The sequence below is a fragment of the Glycine max genome, chromosome 2 (assembly GCF_000004515.6).
Source record: "Glycine max cultivar Williams 82 chromosome 2, Glycine_max_v4.0, whole genome shotgun sequence".
Taxonomy (NCBI): Eukaryota; Viridiplantae; Streptophyta; class Magnoliopsida; order Fabales; family Fabaceae; genus Glycine; species Glycine max.
Window position 1 is genome coordinate 44,252,321 of NC_016089.4, and position 9,181 is coordinate 44,261,501.

Here is a 9,181-nt window from a genome sequence, read left to right on the forward strand (position 1 = left end):
TCTGGTGATCGGGTATACCTTCACACCCGCACCATTATTTTCCAAAAGTAGCTATGTGGAAAACCTCAATTGCACACAATAGGATTTGTAAATTGTAATTGATGTGAAGGAAAATTAAGATGGGTGATATTTTATTTGGGGGCAATCTTAATTTGGCTTATAAATAATGCTTAAACCGTTAGTAAATTTTAACAAAGGCTTAATCAATTTTGAATTTGTTTATATATAGTGGAGAGACATTATTGAGAATTAAGCCCATATAATTATCAAGGGCCAAACTCTAAAATCTCTAATGGGTAAGGGTATTTTTTTATTTGTATTTTCATTTTTTGTTTTTATTTTCTGAAAACTATTTTTATTTTCAAAAAATTTGAATTTTGAAAACATGTTTAGTTTGAGTTCTTGTTTTCTGTTTTTATGAAATAAAAATACTAAAAATTTATTATATATTGACTTCTTGTCTTTTTATATTTTTATATTTGCTTAAAATTATATTTATTGTTACCGCAATTTCATTTTACCTGAAATGATGTTTTTGTTTTCAACTGTAAACATTAAAAACGAGAATTTATTGTTTTCATTTTCTAGATATTTTCTGTTTTCATTTTCACCGAAAATATTTTCAAAAATCCAACCAAACACATTTTCATCACCGTTTTCTATTTACAGTGAAAATGAAAACAGAAAACAATCAAACCAAACACCTTCTAAATTTCTCAGATATGAGTAGCTTAACCCTCAATTCTTAATATCAATACAAAACTTACATGAAAAAATATTTATATCTAAGTGAAAAGTCCTTGGTTAAACAACAAATATCTACTTCTCTTAGTTATGAGGTGACATGCAAATAAAATTCATACTTATTCACATGGATTGATAAAAAAAAATTCTTCTCCATGAATAACTCATGTGGCCAAGTGAAACAAAATCTAATTAAAGATATCTTTATTTTTTTTAAGTTGACATGTATTTAAAATTATAAATTTAACCTTAAATTAATTTTCAGGGGGAGAATTTTTCCCCTATGTATATTACTTTATATAATAAGATTACAAATTTAACCTTAAACTTTTGGGAGAGAAACTTTTCACCCATGTATATTACTTTATATTACAAGATTTTGCAGCATAAATTTATTGCACCCAAAAGTGAAAAATCCTTAGTTAAACAACAAAGATCAACTTAAGTGAGCTATGAGATGACATGCGAATATAATTCATATTTATTCACATGGGTTGATAAAAAAAAAACTTCAACTGCATGAATAACTCTCATGTCGCATGTTAGCATGATTTAGTGTGGCCAAGTGAAACAAAATCAAGTTAAAATTATCTTTATTGCTATCATTTTAAGTTGAAGTATATTTGAAATTCCAAATTTAACCTTAAACTTTTGAAGGAAAATTTTTCAACCATGTATATTACTTTATATAATAAGATTACAAATTTAACCTTAAACTTTTGGGGGAGAAACTTTTCACCCATGTATATTACTTTATATAATAAGATTTTACAGCACAAATTTAATGCACCCAAAAGTGAAAGCCCTCAATCAAACAACAAAGATACGCTTCTGTGAGCTATGAGGTGACATGCGAATGAAATTCATATTTATTCACATCGGTTGATAAAAAAACTTCCACTGCATTAATAACTCGTGTTACTTGTTGGCATGATTGAGTGTGACAAAGTGAAACACAGCCGAATTAAAAATATCTTTATCATTTTCTTTTTTAAGGGTGTTTTTTAAATTATAAATTTAACCTTAAACTTTTAGGGGAATTGTTCACCCATGTATATTATTTTACATAATAAGATTACAAACTTAACCTTAAACTATTGGGGCAAAAACTTTTCACCCATGCATATTAGCTTATATAATAAGATTCTGCAACACAAATTCAATGCACCCAAAAGTAAAAAGTCCTAAGTCAAACAACAAAGATCTACTTATGTAGCTATAAGGTGTCATGCGAATATATATAATTCGTATTTATTCACATGGATGGATAAAAAAAAAACTTTCATTGCATGAATAACTCATGTCACATGTTGGCATGATTCAATGCCTCCAAGTGAAACATAATTAAATTAAAATATCTTTATAACAATTTTTTTTAACTTGACAAGTATTTGAATTACAAAGTTAACCTTGAACTTTTCACCCATGTATATTACTTTATATAATAAGATTTTACAGCACAAATTTAATGCATCCAAAAGTAAAAAATGCCTAAGTCAAACAACAAATATGTACTTATGTGAGCTTTGAGGAGAAATGCGAATGGAATTCCTATTTATTCGTGTGGGTTGATAAAAAAAAAAAAAAAAACTTCCACTACATCAATAACCCGAGCCGCAGGCTAGCATGGTTCAACGTTATAAAGTGAAAAGAAATTGAATTAGAAATATCTTTATTACTTTATTTTTAAGTTTACATGTCTTTAAAATTATAAATTTAACCTTAAATTTTTTGGGAAAAATTGTTCACCCACATATATTACTTTATATAATAAATTATTTTATATAATAAGATTACAAATTTAATCTTAAACTTTTGGGCGAAAAACTTTTTACCCACGTATGTTATTTTAGATAATATTCCCTTCGCTCCTTTTTAATTTTTGAATTTTTGGAGATTTTTTTGTCTATTTCTTTGTCATTTGTAAAGTTCAAGATCGTATCAATTATCTTTTATCAATTATATTCTTACTTCTTTCCTAATCTTTAATCAATTTACATATGTATTTGTTGTGGAATGAAAATAAAAAAGGATAAAATAAAAAAACCTCACAATTACTTATTAAAACAAAATATTATTGTATTTCTTGATTTTTATATAACATGCTTAATAAACAGTTACAAAAGAACAAGGAAGTAAGATCCTACAACACAAATCTAATGTATCCAAAAGTGAAAACCCTCACTCAAACAATAAAAATCTACTTAATTAATTAATATGTGCTAATTTTTTATTAAAATTATTAGTAAATTGTACTATTTTATCAAAATATTCTTTAAGTTATTGAAACTCATCGTCTCTCTTTTCACTCAATTCCTTTTTACTTAATTAATTAATATATGCTAATTTTTTTTCTCGAATCCTTATAAAAAAAAGAAAATGAATTTACTTATTTAATATAAATTAAATGCTAAATAGGATAAAAAGTTTATTATATTCCTATCATTTTGTATTCTTAATTTATTCCCTTTTTTTATCTACTTTTATGTTATCATAATAACCCAGAAAAGCATTAAACTCTATTTGCATTTCTGTTTGTAACATACGTGAGTCCAAAGTGATTTTTTTCTCCTTTAAAACCATGACAAATTCCTGAAAAACTGGAATGTAGCTTTAGAACTCAGTTTACAATGTTTAGAGAAACAAACACATATTAGCATTCTTCTAAGCTAGTAGTAGCGCACGCCGTCAACAAAAGTGGACTCAATGGGCCGTTACTTGTTGAATATTATTTTCTTCTTTTGGGGGTTGGCAGCAGCAGCAGCAGCAGCAGCAGCACTGCCACTTGGACTTTTCTAACATTCAACGTTCATCCCTCAATTCGCAAAATACAATTAGTCAAACAATTTAAGTTTTTTTTATTACAAAACAATAAAATATTTATTTAAGTCCATAAAATACACAATGCCAATTTAGGTTATTCTTAATAGATTAATTTAGTATTATTGTATTTTATCTGCTCAATATGGTGTTAGTTTTCGTTCAATCAACCAACTATACATAACTATTCATATTTTACTTACTCACACAGCTAGTGTATTAATCAATTGATGGTATTGTTCTAACTTAATCATTAATTTTAAATTTAAAACTTACATATAAAACTACAATAAATATTTGAATAAAAAAAATTGTTGTTTATATTAATTTGGTTTAACCTTAGCATGATCGTCTTTCATAAATGATACTTGTAAATTGTAATTTATATATATAAATTTAAATATGTTTTTGGTTTTTGAAAACTTTTTGAGCTTAGTATTTGTTTTTTAATATTTTTTATTGACTTTTGATCGTTCATCTTTGTCGTTACATGGATATTGTTAATTTGACACATCATTATATGGTAAAAAAAATATATTGACAATTATAAAATCAAAATTTAGGATCACTTAAAAGACTCAACGTAATGATATTAACAAAATATAAAATGAAATTCTTTCCCATAAGCAAAAGTGAAGAAATTTTTTTATTAGGAACCAAATTAAATACAAAATTCATAAATCTTTTAGAGAGAAGAAACATATTGAAATCTTTTTCTTTTTTAAAAAAAATTATTGCACCTTCATTCTCTAAAAAGAAAAAAAATAATATTCTCTTGATCTATAATTCTCATCTTTTCAATCCTCATGGACCTCATTCCATTATTGAATAATTGATACCAAATACGTGCTGGTTTTATATACCTCTTTATATAGTACCTCTTATTTTCTTTCGATTTTCAAATAAGAATCTCAACAAAAGTAACTAAACTAATGCTAACAAAATGTTATAAACGTTTTTTTTTTTTGCCTTTTCGCTCTTCTTCCTTTTGGCTTGTCTGTTTCTGCAATTTCCTTTTAGACAATCGTTCAACTGTAGAACGTACTTGTTTCATCCGAAGAATTTGACTTCTCGATGCTCTTCTATGCAGAAAAAAAATCCTTCCAATAAACAAGGTTTTAGTTCCAAAATAAACAGCCACATAGCCATCACCTGATTTTGTATCGTTGGCCTATAATGACGTTTGCGTTAATTTTCTCCACGCTACCATTGGTAGATCGAGTAAAATATCAATTTAATTAGTCTTGATACATGTTATTATGTGACTATACAAAGAGTATATCAATCAACTTCTATAAAGTGATTTTCTTAAATTTGACCAATTATCTGGATCATAGAATATTATTGAGATATGATTGAGAAATAAGAATATGTGTTAAAAGATTTCATACTATGTATGAAATAAGTCAAGAGATGTTTTGTAGATGAATACAAATCTTACACCTTTTGCTTACACACAATCAATAAAAAAATTAATAACTAATAAAATATAAAAAATATTTATTATTTATTAGAATTAATCTAATTCCTTTTAATCCTTAAATAACAATATGATCATATGAAGATACATTAAATATTTATATAATAAAAAATTTAATTTCTCTTGTTATATTTTATTTATGTGAAATAAAATACGTAACTAACCAACTGAATGAGGAGTCTTATAAATATATTTTATATTTATTTATTTATTATAATTATTATAGGCTTGTTAAACTTTAAAAAAATATGCTGATTTTAAACTTGATTTTTAATTAAACAAACTTTAAAAAAAATCATAATCTAACTTGTTAAAAATTAGCCTAGAACAGTAAAAAACATAGAATAATCATTTTATATGTTTTCTAAAATATTTATACGTATTTTAAAATGTGTATATAAATATATTTTAAAATATATAAATAATAGTCTATTTGATATATTATATATAATATAGTTTATATAATATATTTAAGAAATGAATAACCCAAAAAAGTTGCATAAGAGAAATGGGTGGGTCACATTGCCACCTAAAAAAATCAAGGGTTTTAGTTAAAAAAAATTCAGAAGAAAAATGGATAGGTCAAACTCCTTCAGTTTTACTTTAAAAAAAATTAAAGATATTTAAAAATACATATAAATATATTAATAATAATAATATTAAAATACATATAAATTATATTTATAAAAAAAATCATTTGGTTATTTATGAACAAAATATAACAAAATTTTATTATGTAAATATTTAATATATATTCATAGGATCAAATTGTTATTTAAGCAAACAAATTATATTATTTTCCTTATTAAAGAGAATCATATTGATACTAATAAATGATAAATATTTTTTCTTTTATTTATTATTTGTTAAATTTTTATTGGTTATGTATAAGATCAATGAGGTGTTAGATTTGTGCTCATCCAAAAATATCTTATGAGTCAATCATCCACTTTAGTATTTTAATAAAAAAATGATAATATTATTTCTTCATTGATCAAGAATTTTAATTTTTGAGAAGTATTATTCAATAGGCCAGGATTTCCATTTTTTCAAATGAAAGATTCATAGATTCTAATAAAATTACTTGATGTTAATTATAAGAAGAAAAAGAAAGTTTGATTGCTTGACTTCTTTCTAAGCAATCTTGTTTGAGGTAACACTAAGTTTATTTTACATTAATTTTTTTTATCATCAAAATGAAAGATATATTATAGTTATACTACATGGGTACAAGAAATACCCTTTTCAAATACTACTACAAATTAGTTCCAGTTCCTACACAACCAACACACTATCCTACGTCAATTAGTACAGACCCTTGATAATGGTGGCAATTACTTAATTACCCCTCTGTCACTTTCGTGTACTTATTTTCATGGTGCATCTTCCTCCACCAGTATTACCCCTGCATTCTTACCCTGTCAAGCAAATAAGGGGCGCCGTATACCATTGATGCATAGAATAAGAAAACTTTGGCATTAACGTGGTTGAACGCGAAATCAAATACAATCTAAATATTTGATTAATTTTGATATATAATGACCGAAATATTATATATAAAACAATTTATAAGGTAATTGTTTTAAGAAATAAACTTGTTTAACAACTTTAAACTTTGTTAATTTCTCCTTTCGAGAAAGGATTTATAATGTAAATATGAGATGGCTAGTTAAATTAAAATAATTTTATGTCAGTTGAATAAGATACTTATTTGATAGGCTAAAAAGTTATTTAAGTCAATTTAATAATACTAATAGTCTACGTTTAAAAAAGTTAATATATATATATATATATATATATATATATATATATATATATATATATATATATATATATATATATATATATTCCAATTAACTTTAATAATAACTTGTAATTAAGCTAAATTTATGAAATATAATTCAAATTATGTTTTTTTAGAGGATAATGCAAAATATGTTAGTCCATTTGAATAGGCAGGTGGACAAATCTTGTTGTAAGCAGTTGAATGAATTAAAAAAATAACCAAATTAAATGATGGTAAATTAATAAAAGAGAAATGCTACTAGTTTATTCTCTAATTCAACTTTTTTACACTCTTTCCTATTTGTTGGATTTGTCGAAAATCACTTTTTTTTCCCTACATCGTACTTAAAAAAATTAAATAATAATCAAAACAAATCCATTGACCAGAAAAAAGAAATGGAAAACTGTTAAATGTAACGTTGTCGTACGTTTATCATGAACGGTCCAACGAATACAGTGATACTGAATTATTCAAACCCTCTAATGATCGAAAGTGAGACCTAAATGCAAACTCATACTGTTAGTCAAATAAGCAGCAAAGGTATCGTGCCACTAAAAAAGGGTCAAAGATGGTAGTTCGCACGTGCAAGCCACCAATGTATCTAACAGCAAATCCATTATACTATAATATTGCAATTTGTATAGTTAAGTTGCGTGTACTTTACTTTTTCTTTTCAAACTCATACCAATGTATTTGTATAGTAAATTTTGTCTTCTACTTACTCTTCCATTGTATATATATAGAGGAAAAACACATCCACATTTGGTTTAATTATTTTCAGAAAATAGTTAAAATGTTAATAGTTTTGGCAAAGTTGATAAAAGAAATGATTTCTTCATAAAAGGGGAAGAAAAGAAAATTAAGGAAAGCTTTCTTAAAAGAAATGTTAATAATTTGTGAGGATTAGATACGTCTGACAATGACTTGGTCAATTTATTTAATCAGTAGCAAAAAAAAAAAAAAGAGAGTCCTAAGTATGATTCAAGAGTAAAGATGGAAGCAATAGAAGGCAAGAAAACAAGATGAGAGGAGAAACTCTATAAAGATAATCAAACAAATTTTTTGATTAATAAATATTTTGTATGAATAATATGATAAAAAAAATGAATAAGAAGAACCAATTGTGCATTTGAGTTAAAGACCAGTTCCAAATTGAAGTAGTGGTTTGTCACAAGTGAGGCTGTCTCACCTACTACCACAGAAAAAGACCCAGGAGATGGAGATGTGGAATACCTAACTCAAACAAAAAAGTCACCTTTCCTACATCCAACCACGAGTACAATAGCAACCACTCGTAATTCCAAAAACGTTTATAAAATTACATTCCTCCACGTCATGCTATATGTCAGTAGAAAATCAGCCATTCAATATTGTGATGCTACTAAAATACAATACACACATATATAAACTGTATCATAACTAAATGATGAAAATATTTAGTATAAAAATTATAAAAGTTTATAATATAAAATAGTGTGTGTATAAGTGTTTACATTAATTATAAATAAAAGGTCTAATATTTCCATTCATCATGTTAATTATGATGGATTAATCCTTTTAGCTTAATTCCAATATTTTTTTTGTTTAATTAATGTTCTAGACATGGCTCTCACTGATCCAAGCCCATTACCTTACCTATCCTTGTCTTCTAAGCTCATCGATCATCACCCCACAGTGGACACAAATCTTTCCAATCACAAATTAGGTCAATTAAGAATTATAAAATTAATTTGATGGTTGAGAAAGGAGATTAAAGGAAGAGAGAGAGAGAAGGAATTAAATTGAGAAATATTTATAGTACAGTTTTTTTTAAATGTATATTTATAGTATAGTTTGACTTCTTTATATTGCATTTCAAGTTATGAAAAAAAGTTATAATTACACATGTATCTTACATTAAAAAAAATAAAATTAGTGGAGGTAACTGCCCCCAAAGCAAATATAGATTCGGCCATAGTAGCAACCACCTTCCTTCATTGCCTCAACGAAACAACAGCAACAACTTCTGATCATGTTTCCGACTTCAGTTAGTTCCACATGGACGCTAGAGTATAATAATTAGTGATGTTTCATTAAAAGTATTTCAAATCAAAGAGAACAATTTTTTTTTGAATATTTTATATAATTCAACAATTCATTCTTGTTTTTCCATCAAATTCAAATTAGTTCCGTCACCATCAACTTGTATTATATACCGGATAAAATAATAACAAAGACTTTTACTATTGTGTATATATATACACATCCCTTCAATTTTCAATTGCAGCAGACAGCAGTATCTATCAATTTTAAAATCTGTTGCGTAAGTTTGTATTCTAATGCAAATTAATATGCGGTATTATCTAGGCAGC